General features: G+C 42.8%; 1 long non-coding RNA gene across 9 annotated transcripts in view; it reads left to right on the top strand.

Moving 5' to 3' along the window:
- Positions 1 to 44: 44 nt before the first annotated feature.
- The window catches only part of LOC123785946 (uncharacterized), a 61,690-nt gene continuing 49,042 nt past the window's right edge, over positions 45 to 12,692 (top strand). For 2 of the 9 annotated variants that reach the window (XR_015723142.1, XR_015723141.1), the window contains exon 1: positions 46 to 281. This is a non-coding gene — a long non-coding RNA (uncharacterized LOC123785946). Of the gene's footprint in view, positions 282 to 12,692 lie in introns of all 9 variants that reach the window. The other 7 variants (XR_015723135.1, XR_015723134.1, XR_015723137.1 and 4 more) reach the window with 6 other exon arrangements.

The following is a 12,692-nucleotide window of genomic DNA, read 5'->3' as shown; positions in this document are numbered from 1 at the left end:
CAGGTCTTCTTCGAACCGAATCGAGCTTTATTGAAACACCGGAAACAAACACAGGCAAAGAGAAAGGGGCGCTGGGAGGAGAGCGAAGGGGCGGAAGTCACGGAGGGTGGCGTCCCGCCCCGGCTGGGCGCGCGTTTGCGCCGCTTGTGTTTTCTCGGTTCGTCAGCTCTTCAGGTGTATTCAGAAAGTGTTTGCTAGCGCCACTGTGACCCCGACAAATATCCACGACTCCTGCCGTTGTGGAGTTTACCGAGGGGTGGAGGCAGGCAGACATTAATCAGGTAATGATGATACAATATATTAGTAAGATTTGGTGTGGTCACCAGGGCAGTTGCCTCTGAGAAGTGACCTCGAAGTCGAAACCTGAGTGAAGAGTTGGTTAGCCGTTGGTGAAGTTGGGGGAATGTGCCGGACGGTGCTCGAGAGACTGGTCTGTGGTGCTGCCTCGTAGCCCAAGGCTTAGGAAGCCCTCAAAGTTGGAGGGAGCCTTAGGGACTATCAGCATTTCTTAGTGGGACTCTGGCATTTGGAGCAGGACTTTTCTTCATTGGCGGCGCTCCCTCAGGCATTGCAAGACTTTTGGTGTTCGGCTTGCGCCCACTAGTTCCGTGGCACTCCCGACTCGGAACAATCTAGAACGCCTTTACCTCCCCCTCGGCCTGCCAGTACACACACATTTCCAAAGGCCCACAAGAGATGGTGGTGGGAGGTGCTGGAGAAGCAGCTGAGAACTTCTCCTTCGTCATTCCCTGTTTAGGCTATAGAAAAACAGAGGCACAAAATGATTTATGTATTCCTAGGGCACAAGACAAGTGACAGCATCAGAGTTCGCTCCAATGCCCAGCTGCGCTTTCTACACCAGTTTGAAAATCTTCTTCGCTTATTGCTGTTTCCAAATGTGTAAAATTGTTAAAAAGGTTTTGTCAGGCTGTTAAGAAGAGTACAGCAGTGTCGTAAGCATCCCAGACAGCTTTCACCTTCGCTTTACGGTTCAACTACCAGAGTTGTGTCCCATAGGAAAGAATAGGAAGCATACAAGAGTCACGACAGATACCAGTGGGGAAGTTTGGACACGCCCGTAACCTCCAACACCACCTCTCCATTCTTTGATATGGAAAATTTTAATTTTCACCATCCTATGTAAAGTGCTGTAATAGAGCAGTTCCCTCCCGGTCAGACAGAAGCTCTAGATAAAATCTGAAACTACTCCAGGGAGTACAGTTGAAGCCATTTCTGTATCGTCCCAATCTAGTCTATTCTGATCAGATTAATTCAAGTATCAAAATTCTCAGCATAAGCCCTGCTTTCAAAGACGTCAAGAACTGGCTCCAGGCAGCTAAATAAGAGATACTCGAGTAAGGCCTGAGTCAGGTAGTTGTCCCCTGGCAAGCTCCCCCAAAACCTCCCTCATCCTGTCCTTGGGCCACAGCTAGAGGCCTTTATTCACCCCACGGTGGTAGTAGTGAACCCCTTCTTCTTGTCCTGGGCTACAGGTGTTCTGGAAGCAAGGATGCCTTTCTCTCAAGACTCAGAATTTTGCTCCCGACTGTTTTCCTTTTGTGGAAAGCTGTCCCTTCTCCGTTAGCCCATTATAATTCTAATTCAAGCCTCATCTTCTCCCTGAACTTTCCTAGATTATTCCAACACCAATTGCTCTTTCTTCTGAGCGTAACTATACCCCTTCGAGCTCAAACCTCAGTATATGAAGCATATTATGTGTTATGCATGGTAATTTCTTTTTCCTTTCTAACAAAGTTGTGAAGTCAGGGAATTCTGTCAGGGAGTTATGTTTGTACTTTTCTGTCTCTCCTAATGCATACAGCAGATATTAGTTGATGGAATCTCCCACTCTCTTAATTTTTCTCACAGCCTTTCATGTCCCTCTTCCTCTTAATGAAATGTCCCTTTCCTGTATACAAATCTTAAGCATTTTATATAAATATCAACCATAATGATTGTGAAGATATTTTCAGTGGTATGGGATAGAATCTTTTATACAACTTAGCTTAGGATGTCAAGATGTCCTATTACAAATCTGAATTTCTAACAAGACCTACACAAACTGACTAGTTTTGTCACTAACCAAGAGGTTTGGCAAGTGAGGAAACCTCGCCCTAAAACCAAAACCGACTATTTGCACTTCAGGATGAAAAGAGGGAAAATATTCTTTTATAATCCATCAAACAAAGGAGAGAAAAGTTTTAGAACACAGATTTTAACAGCAGTGTCTGGGGGAAATTATATAAAGTGGAGAAATTTAACAAAGGAACAATGAGTGCCATAGGTTTTTAACTGTCTCCAGCCAGAACCAGGCAAATACTTGAAAAGAAATGGAGCCCACAAACCACAGGCAGCTAATCTCTGCTGAAGTTCCAATTGCATATCAAGAGCCCCTCTGTTAAAAATTGAATCTAGACAAGCATTTTTAGTTTTTGTTTTTTGGTTTCAGTGCCCTTTAAAAAAGTCTAAATCACTTTCCCAATGGTACCTGGACTAATCTCCACAGAGTATTACCCTCAGAATAAGCTAATGAATTTGATTATTAGCAAGAAAAATTCAAAATGAAAAATTCAAGGAGAGGACAATTTAATTATGTCAAGTGCTGCCAGGATGACTTAGCCATCCCATTGCCATCAAGCTGTTAAAGGTGTGGTTTGAATGCAGTTTAGAAGGACAAAAACGGGCGCCTGGGTGTCTCAGTCGGTTAAGTGTCAGACTCTTGATTTTGGCCCAGGTCATTATCTCAGGGTCCTGAGCTCAAGCCCTATGTGGCAGTGTGTCCTGGAGGGGGTGGGGGGAGGGCAGGGCATGGAGTGTGCTTAAGAATCTCTCTCCCTCTCCTTCTGTTCCTTTCCCCCACCCCACCCCCATTCACGGGCATGCGTGCTCTCTCAAAAAGACAAAAACACTTGGGAAGGATCTCCATTTGTCCTTAGAGTTGAAGATAAAAATCAGAGATCAGTTGTAAAATTGGTAGCATTGATCCTCAGAATCTCCAGGCTGCTCTTCTCTGTTTTCTCCCACTGGTTGTCGGGCCACAGAACTGGCCGTGGTATGCCTGGGGTCCACCAGAATGGCAACAAAACTATTTCCCATCCCACATGTTCTTCTTACTATGTGAATTTATCTCCTCCTCCTCTCAAGAAATGGGGTTGGTCTCCCTATCCTTGAATCTGGGCATGCTTATGACTAGAGCAAAAGTGATTTTTCTGGTCTTCATAGTAAAAGGTGATGCAGCTTCTGTCTGATTTTCTTGGTGTACTTGCTGTTGGAACCCAGCCAATAAGCCAGCTATGCAGAAACCTGAGTTTGTGTGGGTATTTGGTGTTTGTCATCTTAAACTGGGGTTTCGGCCAAAAGGCAGCATTAACCACCAGATATGTAAGTGAACAAACCTTTGACTGATTCCCGCCCCCAACTGCAATAGTCTTCCAAGCTCCCAAACTGAGGCTTCAGACATTTTGGAGTAGAGACATCCCCACTAGGCTCTTCCTGTATTCCTGACTTACAGAATTCGGGGGCATAATAAAATGGTGGTTGTTTTATACCTTTAAGATTTAAGGTGGTTTGTTGAATAGCAGTAGTAACGGGAGCATTTATCAAGATTAATTCTGCCAACTATGATCTGGATCCAATCTATTTCATCTCCTTGGAGATCACATTAATTTGTTCATTCAATAAATAATTATTTATCATGTGTGAAACACTATTCTAGACTTTGGAGATGTAATGGTGAGTGAGACAGACATGTCTCCTGCCATGCTGAAACGTATATTCTATTAGATAGTAGTAAGTAGCACCTGGAGAATTAATACAGGTGGAATGATAAGGAGTGATTGGCTGGCTACCTTGATTGAGGTGACTGAGGGTGACTGAGGTTGGTTTTTCTGAGGAGGCACTTCATAAGCTGAGACCTGAATGACAAGCCATGGGAAAGTCTGACAGTAAGGCATCCCAAGTAGAGGAAAGAATAAATGCTAAGGCTCTAAAAGGAGAGGGAGCTCAGCATGTCCAAATAACAGACAAAGGGCCAGGGCTGGATCTTGCAGGGCTTAGACCAGGATATGGAGTTTGAATTTTGCTCTGAGAGAAATGGGAAGCCATCTGTTGTAGGCAGCCTCTAGGATGGGCTCCCAATGGTCCTGCCCTATTTTAATCCCTTTCCATTAAATGTGGAATGGACTTACTTCTAACAAGTAGAACACAGTAAAAAGTAATACAAATGGTGAAAGTGACAGGGTGTCACTTCTAAGGTTAGGTGGTAAAAGATTTGAACACATTTTACCAAAGGTGTACAAAGAAAAAATAATGTGAAAGTTATTTCTTAATTAGCCATGAAGAAAATGCAAATTAAAAACACCACAAGGGAGCCTGGGTGGCTCAGTCAGTTAAGCATCTGCTTTTGGCTCAGGTCATGATCCTGGGGTCCTGGTATCGAGCCCCACATCAGGCTCCCTGCTCAGTGGGGCACCTGCTTCTCCCACTCCCTCTGCTGCTCCCCCCACTTGTGCTCTCTCTCCCTCTCTCTCAAATAAATAAAAATTTAAAAACAAAAATATGGGATACTACAACACAATTATTAGAATCTCAGAAATGAGAAAGACTGACCATACCAAGTGTTGGAAAGGATGTGGGACAACTGGAACTACACTACTAATGGGAACATAAGATAATACAACTGCTTTGGAAAACAATTGGGTAGGTTCTGAAAATCTACCACATAACCCAGCCATTACTCTGCTAGGTATTTACCCAAGAGAAACAAAAGCATGTGTCTGTCTGAAGACCTGTATGTAAATGTTGATAGCGGTTTTATTTGTAATAGAAAACTGGAAACAACCCAACATCCATCACTAGGTGAATGGATAAACAAATCTTAGTATGTCCATACAGTTGAATACTGTCCTACATGCAACAACTTCAGTGAATCCCAGTTATACTGAGTGAAGCCAGGAAGAGTCCGTACTGTAGAATTCCATTTATATAAAATTCTGAAAGATGCAAACTAATCTTTAGTAACTGGAAGTAGATCAGTGATTGCCTAATGATGTGGGGTGACAGAGGCTGCAGGGAAGGATTATGAAAAGGTGGTAAAAAGCTTTTGAGGGTGATGGATATGTTCATTATCTTGATTGTAGCAATGGTTATATGAGTGTATTCATTTGATAAGTTGCACCTTATCCCATCGTATGCTTAAATAATGTCTGGTGCATGGCAGCTCTGTTATATCCCCAGTGAAGTTGTTAAAAGTACCGCTCTGTCTTCCACCCTCTTCTCTGTTTTCAAGGGTAAGCTGCCTAAAAGACTTGTCTGTACCCTCTGACTTCACCTTCTCCACTCTCACCAGTGCCACGAACCCTTTCGTGGGGGGCGGGGGTCAAACCCAAGGAGCAGGTTTTAGTCTCTCTACTCCTTGCTGCCTCTGACCTGTTGACCACTTCCTCCTTCTTACAACTCTCTCCTAACATAAATTCCATGCTACCAATCTCTCCAGGATTTTCAGCTCTGGTGTTTTTTGCTCTCGGTCTAGAATTAGAGCCAGTGTTAGGACCTTACTACCTGGATGTCCCAAAGGTTCCTCAGGTTCAACTCATCCAAAGCTGAACTTATGTTCCCTTCCCTAACCCACTGTTCCTTTTTAAAATTCCCACTGTTTAATGGCATCACCATCCACCTAGTTGTCCAAGCCAGAAACTAAGTATTCATACTCAGCTGTTCTTTTTCCTCAACACAACAGCCTAAAAAATACCTTCTTTGGATACTTCTCCCTCTTTCCACCCCTTTTAGCACCTCCCCACACACCCAGCATTGCCTTCATTGCCTCTGTTCAAATCCTTGAGTGAACTACTGTAACAGCTCCTAAAAAGTCTCCTTGTCCTGGCCTGATCTGTCCTTTCCTTCTAACTGCTACTAGATAGCTTTCTTCCTTAAAAAAAAAAATAATTTTCTTTCCTTCACTTGGAATACTGATGTGGGAAATACCAGTATCAATGTAGCAAAAACTGGAAGTGTTCAGTTCCATACTTGTTGGGCCTCTTAGCTCACAGAGATGGTCCTGCCCATGTTGGGATCACTGGAGAGTCTAGATGGGGAGCGCTGCAGGGGCACACAGAAGCATGCCCAGTCTCTCTGCCTAGGATTGACAGCGGTGTGTGGCCACAGTGGCAGTGATAGGTGATGAAAGCATAAATGAAAAATGTAACCCAACTCCTGTCAGATGGCAGGAACTTGGGCAGCAGAATGATGGTTAATCCCACAAGAAAATGTAAAGGAGAGAATAGGCAGATATTTGAACCTGACAAAGTCATTGGGAACACAGCGGCCTGTCCAGGCTGAGGGAAGCCATGGCCACAAGTTAGAGCTGTGTAGCCATTGGGTCCTGTTAGGAGATAGTCATCTAATTCTGGGCCTCCTTTAACTGCAGTCAAGATATCAAGGGCTATTCAGTTTTGGAGGGCCATCTTTTGAATGTGAAATAAAAGACAGTCTGTTGTTACCTTGTAGGGACCAAGGGAGTCCAGATCTAGGGACAGTTTTTCTTAGCAAAGTTGTTGTCACCTCTGTGGCCTTTTTACCCAAATCAGTAGCCTGGTGTGAATCCGGTATCACCTTCCATTGGTTATTTTTGGGTGTAAAGATTTTTTTCCTTCGTTATTAACAAGCCAGTCCTGTGCATTTCTTGGTCTGAATAGACTAGACTTATGGACTTTATTGTTTAGACTGATAAAAGACTTAATATTTGTTTATTTTGTGCTGCGTGCTTGGCTGCACAGTTTACCAAATTGTTTCCTCTAGATCCTAAGGTCATAGCCTTTGATGTCCTTTGAGGTAAATTGCAGCTACCTCCTTAGGTAGGTGTATATAGCCTTAAGAAGAGTAATTTCAGGTCCATATTTGATTGGGGAGTTATGGCTTGATAATAATCCCCTTTTTTCCAAATTGCTCCATGAGCATATAGGACTAGGAAAGCATATTTGGAGTCAGTATAAATATTAATTGTTAAGGCTTTGGCAATTGCAGAGCACGAGTGAGCACTATACCATACCCAGCTTTTCTTATAACTTTTTCCATGAAGCTATTGTCATTAATATACCAACTGTCATTTGTATTTTCAATAGGGGCATCTTCTAAATCTGGTTGACTAGAATAAACGAGATCAATAACCTCTGAACAGTTATGCTTTATAGAAGTACGTTGGTCAGGTCCAGGCATAAGGGTAGCTGGGTTTAAAGGCTGACAGGTTTTAAGTGTTATTTCAGGCATATCTATAAGCATAACCTGGTACTTAATAAGTCGGCCTCCTATCATCTATTGGTGGCCTTTGGTCTCTAAGACATTCTGGATCTGATGTGAAGTCATCACAGTCAGGGACTATCCTGTAGTGAGCTTTGAGGCTCCTTTTACCAGTAGGGCTGCTATATGCTTGGCTAAATAAAGCCTTTGCAGTTGTATATCAATAGAGGTGGCTACTGGGATAAATATGACTATGAGGAATGAAACCATCAAGAAGCCCTTTTTGTTTGAGGTCCAGCATTAACAATATCCTAATTATAAGGAATCACTGAAAAGTGGGTGAAGACTTGTCAAGAGATAAGGGCATCCCCAAATTCGTCATCCAATCCAATAATAAAGTGGGGTCATCCATTATCTCCACAAGCCAATAGTTAATGCTACAGAGTGGGGTATGCTCTGGCTTTCCACATAGAATTGGTCAGGGTGATAGTTGAGTTGTGCAGTTGTTGGGGAATCAATCCCATTTTCCAGTTCAAATAATCATGTGCCCATGGGGTCCTGTTATTAGCCCCACAGAATAAAAAGCACGAAGATTGTCTACATGAGCTAAAATGCAGTTTCTCTGAAGTTTACCTCAAGTTGTCTAGCTTAAGTAAACAACAAACATTTAAAGACAATCAGAACTAGGATTTAACATCCACAAAGGTGTGTTATTGAAATGTAATTTTTCTCTCTAAAATAACCCTCAGTTTTATCAGAGCCAAATCAGGACTAATTTATTTGAAAAAACAAAGTTCAGTTTTAACAAAATTGGCCTAATCATTTGCATAAACTCAGCAAGAATAATGATTGAACACACAGCTCTTTTAGAATCTGCTTTGCTGGAACTTTTTATAAGAATCTCTAGCTTGAATTTTTAGTAGCTTCTCCAGGCCAGAAGCCAAGCCAAGTACTTGCCATCAGACATGCTTGCAATACCTTTAGATTTGGGCAGATTCCTCTTCACGAGGTCCCCAGTATATCCTGAGGTTCCTGCACCTGCCAGGAAGTGACGTTCTTTACTCACCTGGTGAGGCTGCTGGGAACTCTGTAAGCAAGGTATCAGGCCAACATTTCCAGGGGGCTTTATGGCTCCAGGTTTCATAAAGTCAACCTTAGTTCCTGAAAGCTGTTTGGTCATATCTGAGTCTATGCATGTCTTTCTCAAATATGACATTCTAGTCAAAGCCTTGGTAAAAAAAACAAACAAAAAAAAAAAAACCAATGTTTCCAATGGTGTCCTGTTACAAGGAGAACAGACTCTTATTGAACTTATGCAAATGACTATGATTGCCATGGAAGAAAGAATACTTACTGAGACCTTTTGAAGTTTGGAGGGTTCAGGTAGAGGGAAAAGTTAAATGCTTCAGTTTGTTCACAAATGAATACTTTATCACGTTTTTGTAAGTCATAGAGACCTTAAGAGAAAGTTTCCTTAATCTGGAGGAGTAAACATTAGAGAACCAGCAATGTTTCAGACAAGAGCCACAAAACTTATAATCATCTTTTTTAGTTCATTTAATCCCATGTTACTAATTCTTGTTCAGTTTGAATGCAGCTTTTTAGTTAGTCCTGTAAATTCTTACCCATTTCAGTTTTAGGATTTTAAAGATATCGAATACCTGTATTTGTCCTAAAAGTCCTTTATATGAACTTCCTTGAAGATGAAACTGATTTTGCAAGATAATAAGAACAATTATAAATGACAGAAATTCAGAAATGGACATTGTTAATGATCTGATATGAGAGTTCATTGTGATGCGGTTGACAAGGAAACTCCGTTATTTCTCTAACCCCTAACTTCAGTGGCCAGAGTATCAAGTGATGATGACCTTATACCAGAACGTGACATACCAAACAAACAAGCCTAACTAGTCAGTGAGATTTTGTTCATGATTAAATCTTGGGGAAGTTTGTTAAAACCTTAGAAAGTTTTAAAGCACATGCCTAAATAGGATTAGGGATGTCAAAGACCTGATAAAGGCAAAACATACAAACTGGTTTATCTGGACACGCAAAGAGAAAACAGTTATTTACATTTTCTTATCAAGAGCAGACCAACAATTCAAGAAAACTTGTCTTTTTGAACAGAGAGAAAGCAGACTTTTCAGTTTTATACCAGTGTACTTTAAAATCCATTCATTTTGATCTTCGTCCATCCTGACCACACCTAAAATTCTGTTCCAAAGTTTTCCCTTCATAAACCTTCTGCAGCTATCCTTTGCATTCAGATTTTGTCCCAGGCCATTTCTTTTCTAACAACCAGTCTCAGGACAAATTTTCTTCTTTTACCTTCAACAAAAATGCATTCCCATTCCGTATATCTTTCTTACATATCTTCTACTTTTCTACATACAGAGTTGTTTCCCTTATTTCCATCGGTCTTAATTACATTTAGCAGAATTTTGCACTGTTAGAAACCTTAGTCTCCAGTGAAGACTAAGTAGTAACTAGAATTGTTTAGAGGGCAAATTTATGAATCAGTTAAGCACAAAACATGTTTACCAACAGATTTAAATACCCTTAGTTTCTTTGCAATAAGTCAAAAGCACAAACCTACATCTAGTAATCAGCGACTTAGCACTTTATCCCACTTGGAAAAGACGTAGATGTCCAACGAATCTAATCCCATTTATCATCCAAGCAAAACTTTAAAGAGTCAGGTTACCAAAGACTATCTTAACAAGTACCCATGAAAACTTTGACACAGACAATTACCCGTCATTTCAAATCATCTTTTTGCTAACAAATTGCAGCAGAGATGACACGAGCTTATTTGACCTTCAGCAAACCTCGATAGAATAAAAATTTCAGTTTTACTGTTGATAACTTGAAAGACATGTCTATCTTAATTAAACCAACAAACTTAACTCGCTTTAAATATTGAATTATGGTCCATTTGAATCCTCCCCATTGTCAGTTTTTACCTGAGACACTGGTGGGGAAATCTGGAGTAGGTGGTGTTAGGTCCAGGGGGTGCTTTTCTTGCTCCCTGACAGTAAAGGGAGAAGAAGCCATGATGCCTGAGGCACTGAAGATGGTCTAGAAGCCAGTTATGCAGGCCACACCCAAGGTGGTGTGGAAAGGAAGAGGGGAAGACAGACAAAGTGCAGCCTGAAGGCAGAGAAAGGGTTCCCGGTTCTAGAGCTCATCAACTCCAACAGAGGAGCAGACGCCATGTTTTCCCACCAACAAGGGGGAATAGGCCGTCCAAGTCAGGCTGGAGAAGACAGGGAATTTCCCAGAAACAAAGGCAGTTTCGGCAGCTGCTTGGGAATATTCCTTAAAGTCCCCGTCCCGAGGGAGACTAACCACAGTTGGCTCCAGTTATAGCCATTAACCCGGGAAATGAGTCAGGGAGAAGACCCCGCATCTATTAGTAAGAACAGTGAGAGAGAGAGAGAGAGAGTGTGTGTGTCAGAGTCCCCTTTGCTGGAGATGGTCTGTGTTTCTTCCAGCAACCTGGGTTTATTCAGAGGAGGCCTATTTAGATCATTATCATCCAGTATGTCAGGAGGGGGTTTGCTAACCAGACACATTCAGACAAACAAATTCTGCCCTGTTTCCTGCAGAGGAGATCTAAGTGACAGATCCTACTCTGAGGCCATGCAGTGTTAAAGGAGCTCAGTCCTTGCCTAAATTTTGCAATCTGAATTGTTTCCAGTGGGTTAAAAGGCACCCCAAGAGAGAATCCTTGGGGACCAAAGAAGCCTACTGAGGCCATGCTCCCAGAAAAGTAAAGAATGTCCATTACAGCATCCCCCTGACTCCTGGGTGGCATCCCACGAAGGATATGTCAGAGGTTCCCGTGTGTCAAAAGCGACTGGAGGCGTCCCTTAAGCAAGACATCGCTATTGATCGCAATCCTGCCTTCCCGTGAAGGCATTCCTGCCATAAAAGGCCCATAGGAGGGATGCCAGCGTCTCTCCCCAACCCCATAGCATCCTAGGCTGCCGATAGGTGCCTGGTGAATGGACTGAAATACCCGTGCTGTGCCATCATATGCTCTGAAGGTTGCATATTGCCCTGCCATTTTAACCCATGGGAGATACTAGAAAACTTTTACAAGGGAAAATTACCCAATTTTGTATCTTTAATAGTTAGTACAGGGCATTGACAGAAAACAGTAAAGATGGAAATCCATCATGATCTAAGTGACATCCCAATACCCGTGGTCTTTACAGCCAACTTCCCTAGGAAATGGTCCCTGTTGGGTTTTAATTCAGTCGGGTACTGGTTTTGGCCAGCTCCCAGTGGAGTCCCCGTGGCCGGAAGCAGCTAGACCAGGGATGTGAAGGGGATCACATTAGATCAATCAGGAGGAAACCTTGCATGGGAGTCTTAAGATTGGCAGCTGTGCTAGTCACTTAGGTGGCTGTCCCATGCCCAAGACAGACAACTTTGTATAAGGACAGGAATAAAAAGAGGATGTCAGGTTTCTAGGTCTTATTATCATTCCGGCGAGGGTACTCACTTCCCACCAAAAGGGAGTCTTTCTCCTCCCCGCAGAGTAACCATGGGGCTAGAGGATTGCAGCCTGAGGAGTCGGCAGGAAGGTGTTCCAGTAAGACCGTACTCCTTGAAGAGCCCCTGGAATGAGAATAATGGGAGAGGAGAGAAAGTACTCACCAAGTTTGCACTGCGGCTCAGAGTCCAGATGAGCTTCTGGACTCAAAGCCCCACGTTCGGGTGCCATATGATGTAGGAAAGATGTTAGGGTTCAAAGCTGACGGCTAAGAAAGAATTCTTGAGATGTCTTTGGTGCAAAAAGGTGATTTTATTAAAGCACGAGGACAGGACCCGTGGGCAGAAAGAGCTGCACCGGGGTCATGAGGAGTGGCCCATTATATACCCTCAAGTTGGGAGAGAGTTAGGGATAGCTTAAGTCTCTAAGGAATTTTGGAAGCAAGGTTTCCAGGACTTTGAGGGGGCTAGCTATTGTTGGGAAAAGGTCATTTATTACTGTCTAATGAAACCTTAGTCATGAGACCCTTCAGATGTATATCGGTGGGCCATATGCTTGGGGGATGATTGCCAACATGTATCTTGGGGGGGGGTGTTCGAGATAAAGGAAGCTTCCGAAGGAATTGTTATACATTAAAGTAGATTTACAGGATCCTAGTTGGTGGGGTGGGGGTGGGGGAGGTCAGGCTAGGATTGCCTTTTGCACTTAGTAAAGTATGAACGTTGAGGCGGTTGAGTCCCTAGAGGAATGTCACTCTGCCTGTTTCAAGGGCTTGTCTGTCAATGGGCTGTAGAGAGTAAGGAAATTTAATCATTTTTCTTCTGCCTTTGTTTCCCACATCAGTTTTCCTCTGGCTCTCCAGCCTGCTGCCTACCTGCAGGGATTGTCACGTGAGCCCAATCCCTTTTTCTGAGATTCATTTTAAGGAATTGGCTCCCATGATTATCTACACACA

This window comes from Ursus americanus, chromosome 36, assembly GCF_024610735.1.
Source record: "Ursus americanus isolate L20-20 chromosome 36, mUrsAme1.1.p, whole genome shotgun sequence".
NCBI classification, from domain to species: Eukaryota; Metazoa; Chordata; class Mammalia; order Carnivora; family Ursidae; genus Ursus; species Ursus americanus.
The sequence above is the reverse complement of the archived record's forward strand: the minus strand, read 5'-3'. Positions and strand labels throughout refer to the sequence as shown.